At 45.5% G+C, this 12464-nt stretch overlaps 1 protein-coding gene across 6 annotated transcripts in view; it reads left to right on the plus strand.

Moving 5' to 3' along the window:
* The first annotated feature begins 1998 nt into the window (after positions 1 to 1998).
* Positions 1999 to 12464, plus strand: part of LOC103346094 (putative neuroblastoma breakpoint family member 5) — a 29699-nt gene continuing 19233 nt past the window's right edge. The window contains exons 1-6 of one of the 6 annotated variants that reach the window (XM_070076838.1): positions 1999 to 2163; positions 5382 to 5405; positions 6943 to 7003; positions 7774 to 7947; positions 8128 to 8311; positions 8437 to 8538. The gene's annotated coding sequence lies outside the window, so the exon portion shown is untranslated. The other 5 variants (XM_070076837.1, XM_070076842.1, XM_070076839.1 and 2 more) reach the window with 5 other exon arrangements.

Consider the following 12464-nt stretch of genomic DNA (forward strand, 5'->3'; position numbering starts at 1 on the left):
TCTGGCATTTCTTATTTAATTGATAGCCCCCCTGAACCTTTTATTTAAGGTATACAAACTTAATGAATTTCATATATACAAATTTAGGAACATAGTGATTCTTCCCATCCTACCCTCCCTCCCACCCGCACTCCTACCCTTCTTCCTCCTCTAATTGTGATTTCAATTGTCAGGGCCTGCAGTTCCTTGAGAGTTCTGTAACCACACCCATCACTGGTCACCTCTCCTCACACTCACCCAGCCTTCCCCACTATGCAGAAGGGGGCAAAACACCTCCAAGTCTTCACCCACCTGGGCCAGATGTTTCAGATATCTCACCTGGCCACGTCTCCCTCCTGCTTCCATTCTGACCCTCTGTCATGGGCACAGAATCTCACCAACTTGCAGACAATACCCAGTGCTGGGCCTGCAGCTTAGCCAATAACACACTTGATTGTTCCTGCAATATGGAGAGAAAGACCTTCAGAGAGGAACCTTCTCTTCCAGGGGACTCTGAGTACCCAGTGAGGGTCCTGGATGAAGCCTAAGGCCAAGGGCATGGCTTCTCTGGCTCTCCAGGGAACACAGGTCAGCTTAGCATGGGTTGTTATGCATGAAAATCTCCCAAAAAGTTCAGAGAAGGTTGAGATGTCCATGTGGCCTGCTGTAGTCATTGTTCCTCCTTCCCTTAGGACAGCAGCAGTGAACAAGGCTGAAGGTTCATAGGGGGTGGCTCCCAAAGGACAGGCTCTCACCATGGATCTCATAGGGATGTCTACTCAGCTCCTGGGGCAGGGCTGATGGGGCTTCTGCACCTCCCCCCCCCCATATAGGGTCAAGCAGAAAATGTCCTTAGAACAAGCAAGGTGCTTTTTAAAGTCTTCCTAGTTACAGCTTTCGCACAGGCTGTGGTTGTTTTCTGCATTCCGTGAAAGCCCCTTTCAGAATCCAGATAGGCATTCTCCAACTTTGAATTTTTTTTAAGATTTACTTATTTATTTGAACATCTGAGTTTCAGAAAGAGAGAGAGAAAAAAAAATCTTGAACTCACTGGTTCATTCCCCAATTGGCTGCAACAGCCAAGGCTGGGCCAGGCCAAAACCAGGAGCCAGGAGCTTTGTCCAGGCCTCCCACATGGGTGGCAGGACCAAGCACTTAAGCCATCATCTGCTGCTCTTCCCAGGCCATTACCAGGGCTATATCAGAAGTGGAGCAGCTGGGACAGGAACCAGTGCCCGAACAGAATGCTGGTGTCACAGGCAGCAGCTTTATCCCCTATACCATGATGGCCCCAACTTTGAATTCTTGAAGTAGGGGTGCTGCACCAACAAGAATTAGCTCTCCTGCCCGAAAGAACTAAAAATAACAGCAACCACAGCGACAGACAAAATAGAGTATTTTCAAGATCCTTGACAGCTAGCAAAAAAGAAGTGACAGGAACGCAGCGGGGGAGCCCTGTCATTGCTCCAACTCACTGTCCTCAGAGAGTTTCCAAGATAAACAGAGGGAGAGGAAGGTGAAGATGGGCCCAGTGGGCCCTTTGGAAGGAGGACACCGAGCTGAGAGGCCAAGAAAGACAAAGTATCATTGAGTCTGTAGGGGGCGCCCGGGGGGGGGGTGTCACAGAAGGCGCCTTCTGAGCACACAGCACAGTGTGACCCAGGCGTGCACACAGGAAACCATCTAGTGTAGGGAAGTTGTTTCAAAAGCAGAAACCAGTGCCTGTCCCTCACTCAGGGCCATAATAGTGACTGTTTCCAAAAGACAGACTTTTTCAAAAAACAAGCAAGCACGCAAACACACAAAACCCCTCCGTGCTCCATTCAGCCAGCACCTCGCGCTCCTCCCAGGGCCCCAGAGCGCCCAGAGCCCCACCCCAGGGCCTCACCGCGGCCCTCAGCCTCCGGAGCCCCGCGCTCCCAAGGCCACGCCCACCGCCGCGCGGCCCGGCGCTTTCCCGCCCTCCGCAAGCCCCGCCCACCCACCCGTTGCCCTCAGCCCCTCACACAGCCCAGGCCCCTGCTCCCCGAGGACGCCATCGATGACCCCCAGCCCAGCCTGCAGGCCGCCGAGGGCCCTGGGGGCTGCCGCCCCCCTGGGGAACCCGGATGCGGACCCCGCTTCAGAAAACAGAGCTGTGGACAATGGAGGACCCCGCGCCAGGGCTCCGGAGCGGGGACAGCGGTGCGGGGTCACTTGAGGGCCGCCTTCCGGAACCGGAGTCAGAGGAGAAGACAGGGAAACGCGGACGCGGGGCGGACCCCGCGCCGAGGGACAGGGTTCCAGGAGGACGGGCACCAGCCCCAGGCTCAGGATGCCGCTCCTCGGGAGGAGGATGCGGGAGCCGCGCCCACAGCTCCCGGGAGGGCGGGAAGGGCCGGCCCCCCTGGAGGAGGCCGCGGGGCTGCGGAGCCCGGGCGGCAGGGGGCGCTCTCCGGGACCACAGCCTCCTGCTGTTTGTAACTCCAGGCCTTTCATTCTTACTGTTGTGTTTATTCACTGGAGAGAGAGAATTACAGAGAGGGGAGAGGCAGAGAGAAAGGTCTTTCATGCTCTGGTTCGCTCTCCAGATGGCCACTACAAGGGGTCTCCCAGGCAGGAGCAGGCCCCAAGCCCTCGGGCCATCTTGCATGGCTTCCCCAGCCCATTAGGAGAGAGCCAGAAGGGAAGAGGAGCAGCTGGGACAGGAACCAGCGCCCATGGGGGAAGCCGGCCCTGCAGGTGGAGGCTTAGCCCACCAGGACACAGCACAGGCCGGGCCCACGGCGTTTCCGGTGCTGTGCAGAGAAACTGACTTGAAACTTAGCAGACTCCAGGAGCTAGAATCCTGCTGTCTTTTCTCTTAGAGAGAGGAGGCCTTGCCTCCTGCATGGGGGCTTGTAGTGTATAACTTTGTTGCAGGCAGAAGTCTCTGAGGGTTAAAGTGCAGTTAAGGAAGTGAGGTTAAGGTGGCTGCGGGTCATCCCGCACTGTCTTGGGCTCAGAGGCTCTGGAGCTGGCGCAGTCACACTAAGGAGAGGAGCCCAGGAGCTGCAGCGTGGGGGGGACAGGGCGTGCACAGAAGGGCAGGGTCCAGCAGCCAGGTGGCACAGCAGGTTAGAGCCCCAGCCTGTAGCCCCGACCTCCATGGGGGCTGCTCCACTGGCTCTGCAGCTCTCTGCTGTGTCCCTGGGAAGCAGCCAAAGACGGCCCTAGTCCTTGGGCCTCTGCCCTGGTGTGGGAGACTTGGCAGAAGCTCCTGGCTCCTGACTTTGGATCAGCTCAGCTCTGGCCATTGTTGTCATTTGGGGAGTGAACCAAAGACCTCTCTCTCTCTCTCTCAGGCTCGACCTCTCTCTGTAACTCTGTATTTCAAATAAAATATAATAATTATTAAAAGAAGAAGAACCAGGGCAGTGTCTTTTCCCGTGGGCCATACTAGTTCACTCATCTCTTCCCTGAAAGGTTGCTGGGCCCAAGCCAGCTCCTCCCCAGGGTTTGAGTCATTCAGTTTGTTCTGCACCTGTTCTCTCCATCCTTATCCTCTCTACTTGTTTTGTGTGTGTGTGTGTGATTTATTTATTTATTTGAGGGTTAGCACTACAGAGAGAGGGAGAGACAGAAAAAAGGGCTTCCATCTGCTGGTTCACCACCGAAATGGCCTCAATGCCTTCCTCTGGGCTGATCTGAAGCCAGGATTTATCCGGGCCTCCCACATGGGTGCAGGGGCCCAAGCCCTTGGGCCATCTTCCACTGCTCTCCTAAGCGATAAGCAGAGAGCTGAATTGCAAGAGCAGCAGCTGGGACATGAACCGGCTCCCACACGGGATCCTGGCCTGACTGACAGAGGCTTCCCCTACAAAGCCACAGCCGGGCCCCATCTCCTTCTACTTTAAATCAGATGTGGAAAAATCCTGCCTGAACCCCATGCTCACATTAATGAGATTGCAGGGATGTGTGGGAAGGATCCCTCCTCCAATAGGGTGAAAACAACACCTGTGTCTTTTGTGCTTTTTCCACATAAATTCTTAGGTGCTTCTTCTGGTCATATGAATAATGTGCTTCATATTTTGGTGTGGGTTGCCTTGAATTTGTAAATTGCATTGGATAGAGTAGACATTTTCATCATGTTAATTCTTGTAATCCGTGGACATGGATGTCTTTCTAGTGTTTGTGTCTGCTTCAGGTTCTTTCACTGGTGTTTCATAATAGTCATGGTAGAGAAGACACTAAGAAATGGACAAGTAGGAGTACTTTCTACATGGCTTGGCAAACATTTTAATGAGATGTGGGGGCAAAGCATTGAGGCCTGTCTGTGTCTAGCACACAGTAACTGCTCAGTCACATTAGTTCTTACGAGTTCATCACCCTCTGCTCTTTCAGACTCTTCTTCCTTGTCTTAGACACAGGGATAACTGTTCATGGTGTGATGGACCATTCTACTCACATAAGTTAATGTTCCTCAAATGATTTAAATGTTTAGTATTATTAATAATGTCTCAAGGAGCATCATCTACATATATTTGGTATGTCCCTTATTAATTGTGAAGATGCTTCTCCAGGTTGTATCCTGTAAAGGGAATTGTAAGATCAAAGTTCTGGTACATTCCTGATGGTGCTGTTCTGGCCCCATTGCCTGGCAAGAAGATTTTCCCATTCACATTCGCAGCCACTGATGAGAATGTTCTTTTCTATACCCCCTTGCAGAAACTAGACAGCCCCTGTTACCTTCTGTTAACTTTTACCAGCACTTAACTCTTTATTGTGAGATTTTATCAACTCAGATTACACTCAATAGGCCTGGAAAGGCTGCGATCAATGGGATGGTCTGTGTTCTCTTGTATTGGATGACTGCTCTGTTCTGAGATAATCAGACAACAGCAGTGTGAGCACACGAGTCTTGCACGGTGGACGACACTGCGTGTTGGGTTCCTGCAGTGTTCTGGATTTTGTGTGTGAGGCCCTCATTTCTTTGTCGCTCTTTCCTTTCTTTCTGCCTGCTTCCTTATTCTTTCTTTCCACTGACTTGGGATTGGTCTGCTCCTGTTTTACTAGGATTTTTGAGATACTTTGTTAGGTTATTGGAAGTCTTTCTAATTATTTGATGTAGGAACTTAATCCCATAACCTTTCCTCTGCATACTACTTTTAGAATTTCCTGTAGATTCAGTGTGTTGTGCTTCCATTTTAATTAGTTTCATGGAATTTTAAAATTTCCCTCTTGGTTTCTTATCCAGCCTTTATGTATTTGCATACCTTTGGGGGTTCTTGTGTTGTTGATTTCTAGTATTATAGCATCCATGTTCCATGTGCAGATGAAAAGAATGTGTATTCTGCAGCTGTGGAGTGAAATATCTGTAGTCATCTGTTATGGCCATTTGGTCTGTAGTAGTTTCTCTCTGATGCTTGTTAATTTTTTTCCAGGTGATCTCTTCCTGTCGAAGAAAGGTGAGTGTTGAAGTCCCCCACTATTACTACATTAGAATTCATGTGTCCTTTAGATGTAATAATTTTGTTTTATAAATTAGTGTGCTGCAGCAATGGATTCGTATGCACTTACCATTGTCACATCTTCTTGTTGGATCAAACCCTTGATAATCATATAGCAACCGTCATCTCTGTTTCAGTTTTTATCATCAAACCTATTTTATCTGATCCAACCATAGGTACTCTTGTTCACATCTGATATCCATTAGCATGAAGCATCTTTTCCCATCCTTTCCCTTTCAGTCTCTGTCTTTACTAGTGTGTTTCTTGTAGGCAACTTGTGGTTGGGTCTTGGTTTTCATCCAGTCATCCTGTCTGTATCTCGTAACTGGGTAATGTTGTCTGTGGACATTCACAGTTATTATGGATAAGGGATGGGTAAGAACTTGATTTTTAGAAATTTCATCATTTTGTTGTGAGTACCCTATGTTCTTTTTCCAGTGGGTTTTCTGTCATGTGTCTTGATAGTGGCAGTGACTCCTTATTCCAAGTCACTTGCAGAGGCTCTGGGGATAGGAACTGCACAAGGCAGACAGTGCTCCTGTCTCAGGAAGACCCTTTTCTGGCATAGGTGCCTGATGGTCTAGAGGTGGTCACAGAAACTCATTCTGTGTCTGACTGCAATCACTACTTGATCCTTTCAGTGTTCTTTGGTCCTGCTGTGTCACCCAGGAATCAAACTGAATATCAATGACAGATCTTAGCACCAGAGTGACTCACAGGGGAAGCACATTCTCCAAATGGCCAAATGATGTCCCTGTATAACAAAGGAGGAAAATTCCTCAGTTCTTTGGATGTCACAACATCAGGTGCACTTACCCAACTGGTAAAATATTTCTACCTGTGCAGAAATTTGTTGGATTGATAACATCAGATTTTTCCAATTGGTTTTTATTGTCCATGTTCTTGTGGTCTTAGCCCAAAAACTGTGTTGACTCTGCCCATTTCTTAGAGCATTTGCTCCTTGTTTTCTTCTGTTAGTTTCATAGTTTCAGATCTTACATTTAGATCATGATCCATTTTGAGTTGATTTTTGTAAATTAAAATCTATTTTCCCAGTCCCATTAAAATAGATGTGCATATCTCCAGGGAATGTTTTCCACATCTTTGTCAAAAGTAAGTGTAGGGATGTAGGTGTGTGAATTTCTAGGGGTTCTCTTTTTTTCCATTGTCCTATGTGTCTATTGCTATGTTGCTACCATACTGTTTTGGTCTCAATAGCCTTGTGGCATATCTTTAATTTTGAACTGTGGTGCCTCCATCTTTGGCTTCATTGTGTTAAGAATATTTTGAGTATTCAGAGCCTTTTGTGTTTTCATAAGAATTTTAAGATTTTTTTCTTATTCTGTGAGGATGCCATCAGTATTTTGATGGAGACTACATTGAATCTCTAAATTGTTTTGGGTAGTTTTGATATTTTAATAATATTAATTCTTCCAAATCAAGAATATATGAGGGAATTCCATTATTTTGTGTCTGCTTCATTTTCTTTCATTAGATTCAATGTGTTTGAATTTCATTGAAGAGGACTTTCACATGCTGGTTGAACTTATCACAAGGTATTTAATTTTTTGTATCTGTATAGAATTAGATAGCACTTACCAATTCTCATCATGATGGTTGAGTATATAATAAGGCCATTGATTTTGGAATTCCACACTGTGTAGCTAATAAAGAATTACTAATCCAGAACACATAAGGAATGGAAACACTTCCCCTGTCAGGTGGAGGCCTCACAGCAGGAATGTGGGATTTCCCTGGGTCATGAAGGGGGATGTGAATGAGTTGGAGGTGTTTGTTATGTGTGGATGCTGTGTGTGATCCATTCCATCTGTGCTATTCTGACATTAAACACACTGCTTATCTGCCCCATGTGCAGGGGACATAGGGTGACAATGACAGTGACTCTAATTCAGCAAGGGCAAAAATGGAGCCTACAAGGAAGTCATGAATCCAAAAGTTTTCAAGTTGAGATGGGCAAATCCAACAGGACTTCCTGGGATAGGTTTCAAGGCTGAGGACTAATCCTCTGTGATGTGGGGCCTTGCCTCTGGGTCTCAGCCTGTGATACTTCCTTCTTCATTTGAACCAGTACTTGTCTTTTCTTCTCACACTCCTCTGATGTGTGTCTTCTTCCTGGTGTTAGCAGCCTTCTCTTGGTTGTTTTGCACATACACCTTACCTGAGTCAGTCTGCCAATGCCCCGTGCTTGGCTCTGACCACATTCTACCAGGGGCTGTTCTCACGATCTCAGGCACATCAGGAAAATCTTTATTGACCTGATTTCTGTTGGTCATTGTTGTTTTTAATTTTTTATCTTTGAAACTAGCAGCATTGCCTCGCAGAAAAGCTGGGTCCACAGAGGTCCAGAATGAATCTCTACTCTCCCTGACTCCAGGAGACAAAAAGAAGAACATGGATCTCCATACAGAAATGACCTCCATGAGGTCTGACAGTCTCCACCATTGCAGCAGAGGAGAAAACCTGAGGGAGAATTCCAGAGGTAAGGGACCACACAGGACAGGCAGGGCTGTGTTAAATACTCATTCACCTTATGTATTCTCTGCTCCCATTCTATCACCCAGTGATTGAAAACAGACAGAGAATACATAATGGGACAATAGAAATGTGGGAAAAGCTGTGTCCAAGGAATGACCCTCATACTTTGTTTGTTTGTTTTTAGGAGCAGTAATAGCAGTGCTTTATCTGAAGTCTACAAAACCCAACAATGCATTCTTGGAAGACAAGAGCCATGCTCGGCACAGGGAAGCTGGAGGTCAAAGCTCATGGGGTGGCCCTCCTTCCATCAGCTGTGGTGCTGAGAAAACCTCTTAGTCTCTATGGACCCCAGGTTCCTCATCAGTGAGGTAAAGTGTGTATTGTTCCTCTCTGAGGTCCTGCTGCTTAGGTTCCTCTGAGTCCCTGGGGAACCACACGTGCCCTGGGAACTGAGGCTGAGAGCTGACCTAGTCCCTCCTGTGTCTCCTCCCAGATCCGGAACTGAGTCCACATCCTGAGAACCCAGAACTGAAGGTGCAGATGAAGGAAGATGAGCAGCTCTCTGGGACGTGAGAATGACCCAGAGAATGACAAGGTAATGTTAGGGTGAAACCAAGTGTGGGTGAGATGAAGGACACATTGTGTCAGAAACCTCAGGGGATACTCAGAAAGGCCTACTCCACTGTCCAGCCCCTGAAGGAGCCACCTTCCATGAGTACTGAGGTCAGGAGAGAAACTGACTCCACAGTGAACCTGTGCACCTGGCCAGGGAGATCCCTGGATGGAATCAGAGCAGGTTTATGCTGAACACAAGCTTTCCATGCAAGCTAGAGATCCTGGTAACTTCAGTGTCACCACCAAAAAAAAAAAAAAAAAAGAGGGAGAGAGAGAGAAAGCACAGCCTTCCTGCCCTCTTCAGCTAGGTACATTTTTCCACCCATGCTCAATTCCGCCATGCAACACACTGCACAATCCAATAAAATGGCAGTGGTGCAGTTCCACAGCCCCAAAGTAAGGATCCCCATGATCCCCACATGGGGCCAAGACCTATGTACATTGTTCACAAGGCTTTTGCTTTCTCTGTGCTATAGTGTGAAAGCACTCACAGAACTCAGTAGCCAAAATAATTAATCATTCATCTGAGAAATTGGCAAAGGACCTGAGTAGACATTACTCCATGAAAGGAATATGCATTGCTACCAGGTTTATGACAAGTTGCCCATTATCAGTACTCATCAGGGAAACACCATTCCAAACCACAGAGGGATATCCCCTCAGAACCATAGGGTCAGCTGCTTTCACAAAGACAAGAGAGAATAAATGTGGGCAAGGGTGTACCAAAAAGGAAACACTTTTACATTTGTGTGAGAATGTTGAGTGGTATGGCCATTATAGAAAACATTATTGAAGTATTTTTGAAATGTTAAACTAGAACTGTCAAATGACCCATTCATCCTCCTTATTGGTATATGTGCAAAAAAAGAAGAAACAAAAAACCATATCAGATATATACCTGCAATCCCTAGTCGATGCCTTATTCACAGAGGCCAAGATGCAAACTGCCTAAATGTCCATCAACAGAAGGTTGGTTAAGCAATCTTGCTGTCCATATATATGGCTTGAAAAGTATATTTTAATAAAAGGATACTACAGAATTTCCATGACACTTTGGAATCACTTGAAGATTTTGAATCATTCTTAACATGTCTGTGTATAGATATTTATATACATATAATGTGTAACAATACATTATACATGATAGATGTATGATGATGCTTAAATATATATTTATATGATGGAATGCTGTTCAACTCAAAGATAAAGGAACTCCTGTCATTTGTGAGAAACTGGATGAAATTGGAGGACATTATGGTGAGTGAAATAAATGAGATATAGAAATAATAACACTGCATGAAGTCTGTTATGTGTGGAGTCTGAAAGAAAAAATGGAAAATTGTTGAATATGTCAAAACAGAGAATATAAGAGAAGTCTTCAAGGTGGTGCAGTCTGGTGGGAAGAATAGAGAAATGTTGACCCAAGAGTACAAAGTGGTAGTTATAGAGAAGAACTAAATCTAGGGTTCTGAAGTTAAGCATGAGAATCTGAGTTATTAGTGGAGCATGCTATTCTCCATTAGAATGAGAAAGTCTGAGAATTTTCTAACAGTAGATTTTGTGGGTTCTTACCATGTGCAGGCACATAAAGGTTAACTGTGAGATGATGAATATTTTATTTACTAGTCTAGAGGAATCATTACACTATGGATATGTACATTACAATATCATTTTTGAATATTTTAATAATTATTTTAAAAGATGTATTATTCTATTTGAAAAGCAGAGTTACAGACAGAGAGGAACACACACACACTGAGAGGGAGAGACCTTGCATCTTCTGTTTCACTCCCCAAGTGCCTACAACAACCAGGGCTGAGCCAGGCCAAAGCCAGGAGCCCAAAATGCCATCTGGGTATCTCACAAGAGCTCAAGGGCCAAGGACATAAGCCATGTTCCACTGCTTTCCCTGGCACCTCAACAGGGAGCTGGATCAGCTGAAAGTGGAGCCGCTGGGACTCCACCAGCACTCATAGAGGAGACCAGTGTCTCAAGTGGTGGCTTACCCCACTATGCCACAGTGGAGACTCCTACATCTATTTAGACATCAGAATTTAAAATTTCAAAAAAAAAAAAAAAAACAGTTTTGATCATCCACTCAAATGGAAACCTTAAAATGTGCAGCTTTTGGGACTGGCATTTCATTCAGCAGTTAAGTGGCTTTTGCAATGCTCACATATAGGCCCTACATATAGGATGCCTGTGGGTGAAACTGAAAGTGGAAAGAAGTGGTTACTAAAGGAGGATGCACATTCCCTGAAGGGCGGAGAGAGCTTCCTCTTTGCTTATGGCCTTGTCGAGCTAGGTGGATCCAGAAGGCTTCTGTAGCTGAGGCAGCTCATGTCAAGCGCCCTGGGTGAGCACTGAGGTCAGACATAAGAGTGTGATTTGTTAAAGACACAGTGAGAGCCACTGTGCACTGCCCTCTGTCCTCAAAGCTATATCAAGGGACTTCATAGTAGAACTGTTCTCCAGAATCACTTCCTTTTAGTGCATTAAATGGAGGATATTCTTATGTCTCATAGGTTATAGTTCTGTCTAAGAGCTCACAGCAGATGTATCATCCGTGGGTTCTTCTTTGAAGACAATTAAGTTTCTAAAAGGAAAGAAGGGAGAAGAGGAAGGGAATAGCAGAAGGGGGCAAAAAGTGAAATCCCCTTTGAGAAGCAGTAACCTTGGACAGCCCTTTGCTAGGCTGCTGAGTAACAGTTCTCTTAGTTTTCTTGTTCCATTCTGTCTTTTTTTCTTTCTCAGACTAAACAGGAGAGTTGGAGGAGGAAGAGGGGGAGAATAGGTGGGAGGGCAGGTAGGTGGGAAGAAGGACTATGTTCTTAACATTGCATTTATGCCATAGATACAACATTAAATAAGAAGTTAATTTAAAAAACCACTTCAAATATGTAACACCCATATTCCTCAAAATAAGTTTGCCATCATTATAAAATTAGTTGCAGTAATTATATATAAATATATTATTAAAAGCATTAGGTTCTTCCCATACATTTGCAGAACAAATTGGAGTTCTGCACACCAAGTGTCACCCTGGCCAAGCCTGACTGTTGCATGCTTTTGGGGAGTGAAATAGTAATGTAACACAGAGTTTTGGTTGTGTTTCTCTGTGTGTATGTCTCTACATCTTCATCTTTACATCTCAAATAAGTATAATTAAACAAAGAACATTTTCATTTCCATATGTTCAAATATGTTCAAATTAATATGTTCAAATTTTCTGTTCAAAGTCATTGATAAGAAGATGAATATACAGGCCAACATAGGGAGAAACTTTTTGAAATTGCATACCTAATATAACAGTTCTATCCAGAAAACTAAAAGAACTCTCAAAATTCCTTTCTAAGATAATAAAATGACCCATTTATCAGGGAAGCTTAAAATTCAGCATTTCAAACAGGTAGAAAAGCCTTGAGATCTCTTTAAACAGCAGGTGGGGTGACTTCCTAACAGCCCTGAGAAAGGAAGGCTTGTTGGGACACATTTTCTGCCTTGGTATTTTCATACACATACATGACTATATGAGCGATACATGCTTAGGTGATTTGGGGACACGGTCTGTAGTATCAGTGCAGGATCTATAACTATGAGACTGGCAGATGGGTAGGTTGTCCCCACCAGTGGGGGTCTTGTGCCTCAACCTAGCTTAGGCCCCTGGAAGGCAGAGTTCCAAAGATTCCATGACACGCTCCACCTTCTAATTCTGTGATGGCAACGGCAGACCGTTAGCTGCCACACAACAGCCAGTCCTAGCAGAGACTGAGCTACAGGCAGTGCCTTGAATCTAGGCTTTGGCAGTTTTATCCTTGTTTGTCCAGTGAAGAACTTCCCAGTGTTGTCGGGCAGTGGATCAGGTGTTTCACATCAGTAAGTGAAGCTTGACTGTTATTGTCACCC

Source organism: Oryctolagus cuniculus, chromosome 7, assembly GCF_964237555.1.
Source record: "Oryctolagus cuniculus chromosome 7, mOryCun1.1, whole genome shotgun sequence".
Lineage (NCBI taxonomy): Eukaryota > Metazoa > Chordata > Mammalia > Lagomorpha > Leporidae > Oryctolagus > Oryctolagus cuniculus.